Below are 13920 nucleotides of genomic sequence, written 5' to 3' on the forward strand. Positions count from 1 at the left end.
TCATGTATGTACCATCTTGACACTAAACCTGCTTTATGTTACTGACAGGCAGGGCATAGACATAGCTTATTCATGCCCTGATATTCTTTTCAGTATTTATTTGTTCTGCACTTAGAATTCCTACATTATCAGTTAGGAATGTAAGTTATTTGTTTATTTGTTACCTACCATTTCTTTTATGAGACTAGGCCAGCCCTGTCCAATAGAAATAGAATGTGAAGAGTGTATGTAATTTAAAATTTCTTAAAAGTCATGTTACAAAAGAAAAATGAACAGGTGAAATTAATTTTAATATTATCTTTTATTTGACCTGATATATCTAAGATATTCTCAACATGTGGCACTAGCCACATTTCAAGTGCTGAATAGTCACATGTGGCTGGTGGCTATCATATCAGGCCCCTTCTCAGTAATTCTTCACATCCACACAAAATGTTGTTGTTCTTGTCAATTGCCATTAAATCAGCCCCAAACTCATAGCAAACCTATGCACACTGAAATCAGACCATTGTGATCCATATTTGCCAGACCTTTCTCCCTAGTTTTTATTTTTTTTCAGTCAGGAAGTTCCACTGGAACCTATTCAGCACCATAGCAACACCCAAGCCTCTCCTGACAGACAGATGGTGACTGTGCTTGAGGTGCTTTGGCTGGGAATTGAACCTGGGTCTTTCACATGAAAGGCAAGAATTGAACCACCACTACCCCTATACAAACCTTTAGGGGTTACAAGATTTTCCCTATGCATTACCTGGATTTTTCTAGGGAGCAATCAAGTGAGTAGGTTTTATCACTTCCAAGTTGAAAAAATATAAATAAACCCATTGTCATCAAATTGATTTCAACTCATGGTGACGTCACATGTTAGAGAGTAGAACTCCTCCATAGGGTTTTCTTGGCTGTAATCTCTATGGAAGCAAATCACCAGGCCTTTCTTCCGTGGTGCTGCTGTGTGGGTTCAAACTGCCAATCCATCAGTCAGTTATTGTTTTTAGGTGCCATCAAGTTGGTTCCAATGCGCATAGGGCTCAGAGCCTATTTAGGAAAGAACAAAACACCGCCTGTTTCTGTGCCAGCCTCACAATCATGGCTATGTCTGAGTCCACTGTTGCAGCCACTGTGGCAATCTATCTTTGTTAAGGATCTTCCTATTTTTTGCTTATCCTCAACTTTATTAAGCATGATGTCCTTCTCAAGGGACTAGTCCCCTCTGATAACGTGTCCAAAGTACATGAGACGAAGGCTCACCACTCGCCCTTCTAAGAAGCATTGTGGCTGTACTACCTCCAAGACAGATTGGTTTGTTCTTCTGGTAGGCCGTGGTATATCCAATATTCTTTGCCAACATCATAATTCAAAGGCATTAATTTTTCTTCAGTCTTCCTCATTCATTATCCAGCTTTTGTATACATATGAGACAGCTGAAAATACCATGGCCAGTTGCATCTTAGTCCTCATGGTCACATTTGTAATTTTTAACACTTTAAGGAAGTCTTTTGCAGAAGATTTATCCAGTGCAATACGTTGTTTGATTTCTTGGTTGCTGATCCCATGGATATTAATTGTGACTCTAACTATTTCACTTAGTTGTCAAGTGCAAATCATTTGTGCCACCTGGGCACCCTGCCTCCATGTTAGAGATGAATGAACTGAAGCTCAGACAAATGAGCTGATTTGCCCAAAGTAATCCAGTCAGCCTGAAAGTAAAAAGGGTGGAACTCGGATCAACCCATCCTAATTCTGTGTTGAAAAGACCAGTAGCTCCCAAACTTGTCTGCACATTTAACTTACTTCGGTAAATTTTCAATTTTACCAAGCCCACGCCACATCCCAGATGAATTAAATCCCAGTATCTCAGATCAGCACTTTTTGAAGCTTCCCAGACAGTGTCAATGGGCAGCCATGACTAGGAACCACTGGTATATCTACATCCTTGTTACTCGAAGTGTCATCCACAAACCAGAATCATCAACATCACCTGGGAGCTTATCAGAAATACATCATTTCAGATTTTCATCAGACCTACTGACTGAGTCAGAATCCACCTTTAAATAGGGTCCCCAGGGGATTCCATGCACAGTAAAACTTTGAGAAGCACTGACAATACACCTCTCTGCTTTTACATGTAAGGAAATATAGTCCAGTACATTTTTGTCAGGGAGGTTTATGGAAAAGGGAAGTACTATGACTTCATGTTGGTAACTTTCTTGTTTTCATCAAATTAATATTATGTAATTATAATGGTGCTTTTTCTGTTTCATTATGACTATATTTCTGAATGGTACAACAACAACATCCTTCTGAATGATTATTATGTACTCCCTTTCTATTACACTGTGCTCTATTATACTGGGTAGCTCTGGTGGCGTAGTCCCTAAAGCATTTGACTGCTAATCAGAAGGCTGGCAGTTCAAACCCACCAGCCACTCCTTGGAAGGAAGATTGGACAATCTACTTCCATAGAGATACCACCTCGGAAACGCAAGGAGGTGTCTCTTTGAGTCAGGATTGACACCACAGCAATGGCTTTGGTGGTTTGGTTTCTATTACACTGGGAAGCTCTGGTAGTGTTGTGCCTAAAGCATTTGACTGCTAACCAGAAGGCTAGTGGTTCAAACCCACCGGACACCTCAGAAACCCAAGAAGGAAGTCTGAGCAATCTACTCCGTAGAGATACCACCTAGGAAATACAAGAAGGAGTAGCTATGAGTTGGAATCAACTCCACAGCAGTGAGTTTGGTTTTTTGTTTTGTTTTGTTTTGTTTTTTTGGTTCTGTTCTACTGCACTCTAGTGGCAGAATGGATAAGGTATTCAGCTGCTAACCAAAAGGTCGGTGGTTCAAACCCACCAGCTGCTCCACCGAAGGAAGATGAGGCAGTTTGTTTCCATAAAGATTTACAGCTTTGGGAACCCTATTGGGATCGCTATGAGTTGGGTTAGGAGCTCTGATAGCATAGTGCCTAAGGCACTTGACTGCTAATCAGTAGGCTGGTGGTTCAAACCCACCAACCACTCGTCAGAAGGAAGGTTGGGCAATCTACTTCCATAGTGATACTGCCTCAGAAACCCAAGGAGGGATCGCTATGAATTGGGTCTGACTCGACGACAGGTAACAACAACCACATGAGTTGGATCAACTCACTGGCAGTGAGTTTGGTTTTCCTTGGTTTCTGTTATGCAGACTTAACTGAAAAACACTCTAGGGAAACTGCCTAGATTTCTTTCCATCTGCTTCTCTCAACCTTTCAATGGTATGGAATCTCTGTTTGAAAATAAAACCAATTTTTTTCTTTCCATTTGGTCAGTAGGTTTTTACTGGGAACTTACACTGTGTGTGATGTTGAGAGGTGAGATGGGGAATGAAAAATTAATGGTAAAGTTCTTGCTTTCAGGAAGCTTGCTGTTCATAGCAGAAAGATAGTATTTTTGTTGTTAGCTGCCATCAGGTCAGCTCCACCTCATGGTGACCTTATGTACAACAGAATGAAACGTTGCCCAGTCCTGTGTCACCTTCATGGTTGTTGGTGTGTTCAAGTCCATTGTTTCACCTACTGTGTATCTTCAGTGCCTTCTAATATAGGAAGTTAATCATCTAGCATTATATCACAATATTCTATTGTCATCCATAGGATTTCCATTGGCTACTTTTTTGGAAGTAATTTTCACAAACCCTTTCTTCCTAGGCTGCTTTAGTCTGGAAACTCCACTGAAACATGTCCATCATGCGTGACCCTGTAGGCATTTGAAGTACTGGTGGCACGGCTTCCAGCAACATGTAAGTCACCACAGTACAGCAAACTGACAGACGGGTGGTGGAGAAAGATTATAGGTACACCCAAAGAGTTCTAGAGCAAAAGAGAATGTGAGGCACACCATGACGATGCTTAAATAAAGTGCCCTGTGATTCAGATAGGAGAGGTCACTTCCTGCTACTGGGATTAGGGAACTTGTCATTGAGAAGATAGCCTTTGAGCCTGATGCCAAAGCATTTTTACACTCGGGGGGTGGGGGGGGGGAGAGAGAAATTATTCTTATAAGAGAGAACACACTGTCCAGGGTAGCTTCAATCAGTAGGTGCATGCTGGTGTTTATTAGTCACTAACTCCTGGTTAGAAGGGAGCCAGTTAAGGTAGGAAGGGAGATTTTTGGCTCATGGAATCCACAAGTTGTACAACAAAACTAGAGATGCCTCTAGAACTTTAAGAACCACAGACTCAAAAGTTACTAAGATTGACCCGCACACCAATGTTCTTTGAAGCACTTTTCACAATAGCCGAAAAGTATAAACAACATAAATGTCCATCAACAAATGCTGTAAACAAAATGTAGTATATAAATACAATGGAATACTACTTAGGCATAAAGAGAAATGAAGTTCTGACGCATGCCACAACATGGACAAACCTTGGAGACATGCTGAGAGAAATCAACCAGTTACAAAATGACAAATACTCAATGATCTCACTTATATGAAATAAACAAATATGTAGAAACCAAAGATTATTAGTGGCTACCAGAGGTGGGGGAAAGGAGCTCTGGTAGTACAGTGGTTAAGGCATTTGGCTGCCAACCAAAAGGTCAGTGGTTCAAACTCACCAGCCACTCCACAGAAGAAAGATGGAGCAGTCTGCTTCTGTAAAGATTTACAGCCTTGGAAACCCAATGGAGTTTGCTATGAGTCGGAATGGCCTCAACGGCAGTGGGTTTGGGTTTGGGGGGAGAGGAGTTTATGCTTAGGGGGCACTGAGGTTATGTTAATGGTGGTGGAATGATTTGGAAAAGGATGCTCAACATGAAGAATGTGCTCAATATCACTGAATTGTACATGTCAGAAGTATTGAGACAGTGTGTGTGTTGTTATGCATATTTTCACCACAATAAAAAAGAGAGAGAACCCCCATACACACACCCAAAAAAAAAAATCAACTTTTCTCCCTTTTATCATTATGGACATTTCATCCTCTCTTATCTCAGGCTGCTTTTCTCATCACAATAGAAACATAACTGCAAATAACTCCTTTCTTTCATTTACATCCTATACTCTCTAATGCCAGAGACTCTCTCCCTTTCTTAGTACTAGTGGTGGGTGTTTTCTTTTTAACCCAAATTTCTTGTATTTGTTTCAAAATAAAATGAGAGAGGATGAAGTGGGCAGAAGTGTAGCTGAAGCAAGATTGTATATATTGGAGATTTGCTGTAAAAAAAAAAAAAAAAAAATTTAATCCCAGAGTAGGAATCATATTAGTCTGTTTTGAATCGATATCTGTCCCTGAATCAAGTAACAGTGACCAGGGGATCATGTCACGTAAGAATGTGGCAGTTCTAATGAGAACTTTATACTGGGGACTACAGGGTAGGAGTCCCTGGGTGCTGCAAAAGGTTAAGGCCTCTTAGCTGCTAACCTAAAGGCTTGAGGTCTGAATGTACCCAGAAGCATGTCAAAACAAAGAGCTGCCAATCGACTTTTGAAAAAGCCAGTGAAAACCTTATGAAGCACAGATACACTCTGACACACACGAAGTCACCATGAGTTGGGGTCACCATGAGTAGGAGTTGACTTGAAGGCAACTGGTTTTAGGAAGGGGGAAGCTGTTAACAGGGGAAAAAAGGGTGGGGGATTGTGTTTCCAAAGAAAAGAAAGGGAGGAATTCTGGGTAGATACAATACATAGTCTTGGGTTTGCATCAAAAAAAAAAAAAAAAGATCCATTCCATAGTGACTCCAACTTTTTTTTTTTTCTTACCAGCCTCTATCCATCTCCTGGGCTATGGGCTCATTTTTCTGAGACTCATCAGGTGGTCCCAACTGGGTGGCCCATGTGTACCTCTAAGTCAACATGTTCAAAATAAAACTCATTACTGTCTCCTGTTCCTGCAATGTATTCCTCCTCCACTAAGCCACTCCAGCCGGAAATTTCTGAGTCATATTCAACTGCTCCCACTTCCTTTCAACCCCCATATCTCAGCCTTGTTGATTCTACCTCTGAAGTAATTATCTTATCAGTCCACTCCTCCTTAATCGAAGTTCCTTTGCCCCAATTCAGAAGGCTACAAATCTCAATCACTTTAAAGTACACATTGCCTCATTCACAACTTTACACAACACTAATTTAATAGATTTATTATCATGTTTTCCTCCTAGCTTTAGGCAGATAGTCATACTTTTTAATTTATTTTTTATTATGGTTGCTCTGGTGGCATAGTGCCTAAGGCATTTGATTGCTAACCAGAAGGCTGGCAGTTCAAACCCACCAGCCACTCTTTGGAAGGAAGATTGGGCAATCTACTTTCATAGAGATATCGCCTCAGAAACCCAAGGAGGTGTTGCTTTGAGTCAGAATCGACTCCACAGCAGTGAGTTTGGTTTTTTATTGTTGTTGTTTATATGTGTGTGTGTGTGTGTGTGTATGTATTTGCCATTTCAACATGGTTTACATGTGCGATTCAATAAATTAATCATTTTATTCTTGTACCTCAAGTTTTCAGTATTTTCCTGCTGTCCCATTATAAACATAAGGCCTTAAGGCCATGCAAGATCTGGTCTTTAAGCTATTTTTAAAGCTTGTTGCCATTTGTTCACATTGGGGTATGTGCACCACGTACTTTCATTCCTTTGTACTTCTGCATATGCTTTTTCCTCTCTCTGAACACATTGGCCTCATTATACAGGATTGAGTTTAAAACTCATCTTCTTCCTAAGAACCTTCTTTGAGTCTTCCAGAAGGAGCCACTTCCTCTTCTGAGCTACGTTGCTGTGTGCTATCGAGTCAATTCCAACTCAGAGGGACACTATAGGACAGAGTAAAAGTATGCTATATGGTTTTCTAGGCTGTAATTTTTATGGGAGCAGATTACTAGGTCTTTTCTCCTGCATAGTGGCCAGTGGGTCCAAACCACTGTCTCAGCAGCCAAGTGCTTAACCATTGTACCACCAGGACTCCTCTGATCTTCCAAAACTAAACCCACTGCCATTGAGTCAATTTTGACTCATAGTGACCCCCATTGGGTTTCCAAGACTGTAAATCTTTACAGAAACAAACTGTCTCTTTTTTCTTCCATGAAGCAGCTAGTGGGTTTGAACCACCAACCTTTTGGTTGTCAGCCAAAAGCCTTAACCACTACACCACCAGAGCTCCTTCTGAACTATCTTCAAAGAAAAAAAAAAAAAAACAACACAAATTCACTGCCATTGAATCGGATCCAACTCATAGTGACCCTTCCTTGGGTTTCCAAGGCAGTATCTCTACAGAAGTAGATTGCACAGTCTTCCTTCCCAGGAGTGGCTGGTGGGTTTGAACTGCCAGTCTTCTGGTTAGCAGTCAAATGCCTTAGGCACTACACCACCAGAGCTCCCTCTGAACTGTCTTAGACACTCTTTTATTATAGCACTTCTACTGCTGTGTGGTAATTACATGTTTACCTTTCTTTCTCCTACCCTCTGGCAGAAACCCAGTTTCAATCATAGTGTACATCAAACTCCACATCAAAGAAACAAGTTTAAAAATTTTTTGTAAAAATTAAATTCTAAGTCATGACATAGAATCAGCTCTAGCAAAAAGGTGTTTTCTCCAAAGGCAGCCCATTCTATTTATGGAGACTTTTATAAAGTTCCTCTTTGTATTGACCTGTGAATCTTTTTCTCTGCAGCTTTTGCCCATCGGTCCAAGTTCCAATCCTTGAAATCTCCTGATGGACATTCAGACCTCTGAAATCAGCTTTTATGTTCTTCAAGCTAAATGTCAACTATTCCTTCAAGAATTCCTCATGTCACATGGTTTTGAGAGGTTGAGCCTTTAAGCATTCTTCAGCCTGTCTCAATCACTCTGGAAATGTAGCACTGGAATCGAATGCAACACCCAGGTGTAGTCTGATTTGAAACAGGACATCAACAAGGAATGAGGAAGAAGTCTGAGGAACAGTATTGAGAGCACAGCTGACATTGCATAACTTGAGTATATAGTTTTTAACAGCAGTACTCAGCAGCCCATGACACAGAAGAATGGAGACAGGTGTTTGTGTTTATGCAGAGTTGAGAACTGGCAAGGTAGTGTAGAGAAGAGAACCTCTTTCGAAATTCATTCCATTCAATCAGACCATCTTCTTCCCACTCTCATCTTCAGAACAGTTCCTTATTCCTTGAAGACTTTAGCATCTAACATGAACTCATTCAAACTCTCCTCTGTATCTTCTCAGAATTTATTGTTCTATTTTTTTTAATCTATCATTTCTTCTTATTTGACCTGACATAGGGCAAGATTTTTTTTTCACAATACTTTTCTAATAATGTTTCTTAAAAATTGTTACTTCAGTGATTCCTTTAATAGAATTACATGAGCGAACAAAATAAGCCATATCACACTATGCTTCCAAAAACAAAATGGAATTTCTAAGTCATATATGCTTGCTGTTCTTTCATAAATGTGTAAGAATCAGGCTCCAAGTCCAGCTGCCATGAAGGAGTAGAATGAACCTCACAGACCTCTACTCTTGACAGGCAGACTATGTGGGTGGCAGTGGGGATGGGAGAGATGTGTAGAGCTCTCCCCTCCTAGAGTGACCATTTTAAATGGAGTAATGACAAAATTAAAGCAAGAGAGAGTAACACAAAAAAATAAAATGTATTACCTATTAGATCAGTAGTCTACTAAAAAAAAAAAAAAAAACTGTGTAAATCCAAAAGATCAACATTTAATCCAAAGCAAAGATAAGAAGATAAGGTAGTAGGGAAACTAGAGTACTGGAAATGGAACAACCAGAACACAACTGAGAATGTTGACACAATATGAATAACATCATTGATCAACTTGTATGGAAATTGTGAAATAGGCACCTAACTTGTTATTGTATATTTTCACCAAAAACACAATAAAATATTATTTAATAAAATACCAGGAAAAGAAAAAAAATTAAAGCAAGAGTAATTTGTTAGTCATAAGGAAGAAATTTCTGACTCACAGTCTAAGTGGCTAAGCATCAACATTGTGTGAAATAGCAAACTGACACTTGGCTAGGAAAGGAGTGCTCTTCAAGAAGGTTGGAATGAAAATGTATGTCCTAGAGACAAGGTGACCAGATCAGAAGGGCTTTAGACTGAATTTAAAAGAAGAGGAAGACAAACACCTTGATAAACTTGTAAAACCGGTTCCTATGGAAGGCAGGTATGACTTATGCAGGAGAAACCTCATGATTCACTGAGAAAATTATTTTGAAGGTGGCTGTAAGTGATACAAAGGGGCTCTGGTGGTGTAGTGGTTAAGGCATATAGCTGCTAACCAAATGGTTGGAGGTTTGAACCCACCAGCTGCTCCATGGAAGAAAGATGAGGCAGTCTGCTTCTGTAAACATTTACAGCCTTGGAAACCCATTGGAGGGGCAGGGGGAGGCACTGTGAGTTGGAATCAACTTGATGACAGTGAGTTTGGTTTTTTTTTTTTTGTAAGTGATACAAAAGGGCCTATGCAATAATGCACATATCACTGGTAATAATGTGGATTTGAGATCATGATAAAGTATAATATATACTATCTTTAAAGGATAAGGTAACTTTGTGTGATAGAAACTCAAGGTAGGAATATGGGGATTGAAAGGTATATGTTTTTTAAAAAACCCAGTTAAAAGGGAAATTGGAATAGTGCTACAGAACCATGGACCCATAAACATATATCTAGGGCCAAGGCATAATACTGGGTCTGGGGATGCAATGATAATTGAAAAGAACATGGTTCTTGCCTCCATGGAGCTTACAGTCTAATGGGGGTGGGGGTAGAGGGATTATGGCCTGCTTAAGGAATTGAGAGAAGGTTATTGTGAGGTGGGAAGTTATTAGAGAAAAGATTGGAGAGAAGCAAAGACTCAGTAATTATATGAAGGAGTTTAAACATTATCTTAATGTCAAGGTGCTCTCATTGCAGGATTTAAATAGGGACAGGATCTAATTGCATTTTATGGGGAAAGGGGCAAGAATTGAGGCAGAGACTTGAAGCAACAAACAATCTAGGCAAGAAAGTATTGGCTCTAATCTGTTTTGAATTAAACTATTGATGGAGTCAAAGACAAGTTAAATTGGCAAGACCTAGAAATCAACTGTAAATAGAAGGTAGGAAAAAGAGGAAGGGATCAAAGATAGTACTAAAATTTCTGGACAGTGCCATTTTTGGGGACCTGGAAAGAGAGCCTGGCACAGTGAGATGGGAGTTGGGGAAGAAGCTGAGCAGTTTCAGAAATTTTAAGTAGAAACTGGCTTGTGAGTCAGTCAAATGGAGATATCCAGGAAGCAGGTAGAATGACAGTGTGAAGACAGGGGAGAGAGAGGTTGGCTAGTGTTCAAGATTTAGAAGATTGCCAGGGAGGTCCAAGAATGAAATGAATTTGTAAACTAGAGTGTGGAAGCAGACTGCAGAATGCTTATATATTTTAACACCAATCCTGTTCCTACTCATTCATTCCAGAGTAACATTTTCTTTATCATTGTAAAAATAGGGATAATACAACATTTGTCAGTTTAACATTTTTCTCATGTGCAAGTCAGTGAGACCAAGTACACCAACAATGTCACAACAATATTTTTTAAAATAAACAAATCTTTAAGGGTTCAGTGTCCTGGAGGCTTTAATCTGTCAAATACATCTCAATAGATAGACCTTTACTCTCTAAAAGACCTTTCCATTTTCCATCTTCCTCATTTTCCATTCAGACTCTGGTATTTGCCATTCCTCCAGATGAGACAATTGTATTCTGAATCTGACAAGTTTCAACAAAAAGTAATGCCTTTATTGTAAGTGTTGGAGTTCTAGTTACTGACTTAGAAATTGTTGACCTTAAAATGTATTTATCCCTCATCCCTAATTTTTTTTTTTTTCTTTCTTTTTCATCTACTACCTGGTCAAGGAAAAACTTTCCCTGTCATTTCACTGACATAATGCCTAAAGCATTTGACTGCTAACCAGAAGGCTGGCAATTCAAACCCACCAGCTACTCCTCAGAAGGAAGACTGGGTAATCCACTTCCGTAGTGATACCACCTCAGAAACCCAAGGAGGGGTCGCTACTAGTCGGTATCAACTTGATGGCACTGAGTGTGGTGTTTGTTTTTCTCTTTTTTGTTTTTTGTTTTGGTCATTTCACAATCAGATGGATTTGTTGAGGGACATGAGGTATTATAGAAGATTTAGTCTTTGTTAGAACTTCCAATCGATGACTGAAGTCACCTGCTCTAAAGACAGAAGACAGACTATGTGCCCAAGTCAAGAAATCCTCTTTAATTATCAACATTCTTAAGAATCTACCATGTCACTAAAAAAAAAAGAAAAAAAAAAAAAAAGAATCCACCTCACCATGTCCTAGGTTTAAGCCATATCCCAGAAATTCATAGGATACCAATTATCTCACCTGCCTCTTTGCATTAAAGGCCCATGCTGTGCTTCAGGGCATCCCAAGCACAACCGTCCTCTAATTACAGGATAGCTCTGGGTACTGGCTTCAATTAACCAAGTTGCTTCTCAGTTATCATTATATTATCCATATTTATAGCACTTGACATTTTCACAGTGCTCTTTAATCATATTGTATGTGGGTTGCCTTAATCTAAATCACTCAATGTACTTGGGATACCAGATTGTCATGGATTGAATTGTGTCTCCCCAAAATATGTGTCAACTTGGCTGGGCCATGATTCACAATGGTTTGGCGGTTATGTAATGATGTAATCATACCCCATGATGTGATTTGATGTGATCAGCCCTGATCACGTGGTGGGATACAACACCCTTAATCTCTGGTAGCACTGGTAGCATAGTGGCTAAGACACTTGCCTGCTAACCAGATGGCTGGCGGTTCAAACCCACCAGCCACTCCTCGGAAGGAAGGTTGGGCAATCCTACTTCTGTAGTGATACTGCCTCGGAAACCCAAGGTGGGGTCGCTATGAGTTGGGGCAGACTCGATGGCATATAACAACAACAACAACAATCAGGTCACAGCCCTGGGGTGTGGTCGCTATGAGTCGGGGCAGACTCAACGGCATATAACAACAACAACAACAACAATCAGGTCACAGCCCTGGGGTGTGGCCTGAATCACCTTTTATCTTACAAGACAGAAGCAAGCAGAAAGAAGGGAACCTGCTATCACTAAGAAAGAAGAGCCAGGAGCAAAGTGTGTCCTTTGGAAAGATTGATGCCAAGACACATGTAGATCTCCAAAGAATGCCAGGCCCACACATATTTTAAAAAGACCAAGAGATAGAGAAAGAAAGCTTTTTCTAGAGCTGGCTACCCTGAATTCAGACTTCTAGCCTCCTAAATTGTGAGAGAATAAATTTCTGTTTGTTAAAGCCATCTACTTGTGGTGTTTCTGTTCTAGCAGCACTAGATAATTAAGACATATATATTCATCTTCTCTGGATCTTCCAAATGGAGAAACAAGACATAGACTAATTATCCAATCATGGCACCTGAGAGTTATAGTCAGGTCAGGTCAGTAGCAGGTAAGCATTGATACCAAAGCAAAGATCTGTTCAGCAAGGTTGGGTCAGTCAAAGGGAAGCTAGGGCACTGGACTAAGTGTAAAAAATATTCTGTCTTTAGTTCAAAGGGTTGAGCATTGAACTTGACTAGCTAGTGCAGTGGGAACTCTGGAGTCTGTAGTCCTGGCAACACCAGACAGCAAGGCATAATCTGTAATAGAATTTCTGCTTCCTTTTGAGCTGAGGTTAACTTAGGCTTCCTCACTCCTTACCCCTGGTCTAGCTTGAGAATAAACCTTGATTACAGAGATTCTATCAAAGTATTATATCTGGATGCAAATTACAACAGCCAGCTCTTTCAGTTACATCCAATTTGCTCTGCATAGTTACATATGTAAATATCTATGACATTCTTTGCCCAGTTATCCTCAAAATGTATGGGAGAATCCATATGGAAATGATATCCCTCCATCAGTCCATCTGATTCAGAGAGAACACATTCCATCTGATTCACAGAGAACACAAGTGAATTAACTGCCCTTCCCAACTCTCCAAGATTCCTTACTTTGATTATAAATCAAAAATCCTATGCCATAAGTAAATCCCATGTCATAAATCCCATGCTCAAATTTGTAGATCTTTCTGTAGTGAATATGAAACCAGATGAATGTTAAATTGCCTGGTGGTGTTTTTTTTTTCTTCTGATTTAGTGTGCTTTAGTTTTGCTTTCTCTAATTAGATGAGTAATTTTCAAGAAGGACATTTCATAATGTCCTGAGATCCCTTCCTACAGTTTGGTGTGATCTAGCCCACATTGGGCTGGTTTTGTAATTGACATTACTCAGCAAAGTTCTTTTTCAGTGAAAGCCTTTCCAGACCCTCAACCAAATCCTTGTTGCTGCTTACCTGTGGTCACACATTGTCATATACTCCAGAGCAACAGAGTATAACAATACGGAGTAGAACAAGCTTTTCTTGTTAACCCATCCAATTCTTTCTCCTTCTACTTATTCTCAGTAGATGACCTGACACATAATTTATTGGCCAGGTTAAGAAATACCTAAGTTTAACTACTTATCAGCTCAAAATCTTCATGCCTTTACCTACCCTCATTTGTTCACAATTGGCCTTGCAGGTTGAAGAGTTGTTTTTGGTCAAACCTGTTGTGCCTTTCATTTTCTACTGCTGCTCTGCTTCTGTTCACCTTGCTTGATCAAACATCCTCTCCCAAATCTTCTATTTCTTCTCACTGCATCCTTCTCCTCTGCTTGCAAAAGTCCTAAGTATCCTCTATCTTATAAAAGAAAGACCATTTTCTAAAAACAAAATACAGTCATATTTCTCTTCTACTCTTCACCACCAAATTCCTCTAACCACATTCTACATCCACTACTTTCTTTCCAGATGATTGATCAAGAATAATAACTAAAATTTTATTGAGCACTCAATATATTCTTAG

Source organism: Orycteropus afer, unplaced genomic scaffold, assembly GCF_000298275.1.
Source record: "Orycteropus afer afer isolate SDZICR_OR568_19922 unplaced genomic scaffold, OryAfe1.0 scaffold00132, whole genome shotgun sequence".
NCBI lineage: Eukaryota > Metazoa > Chordata > Mammalia > Tubulidentata > Orycteropodidae > Orycteropus > Orycteropus afer.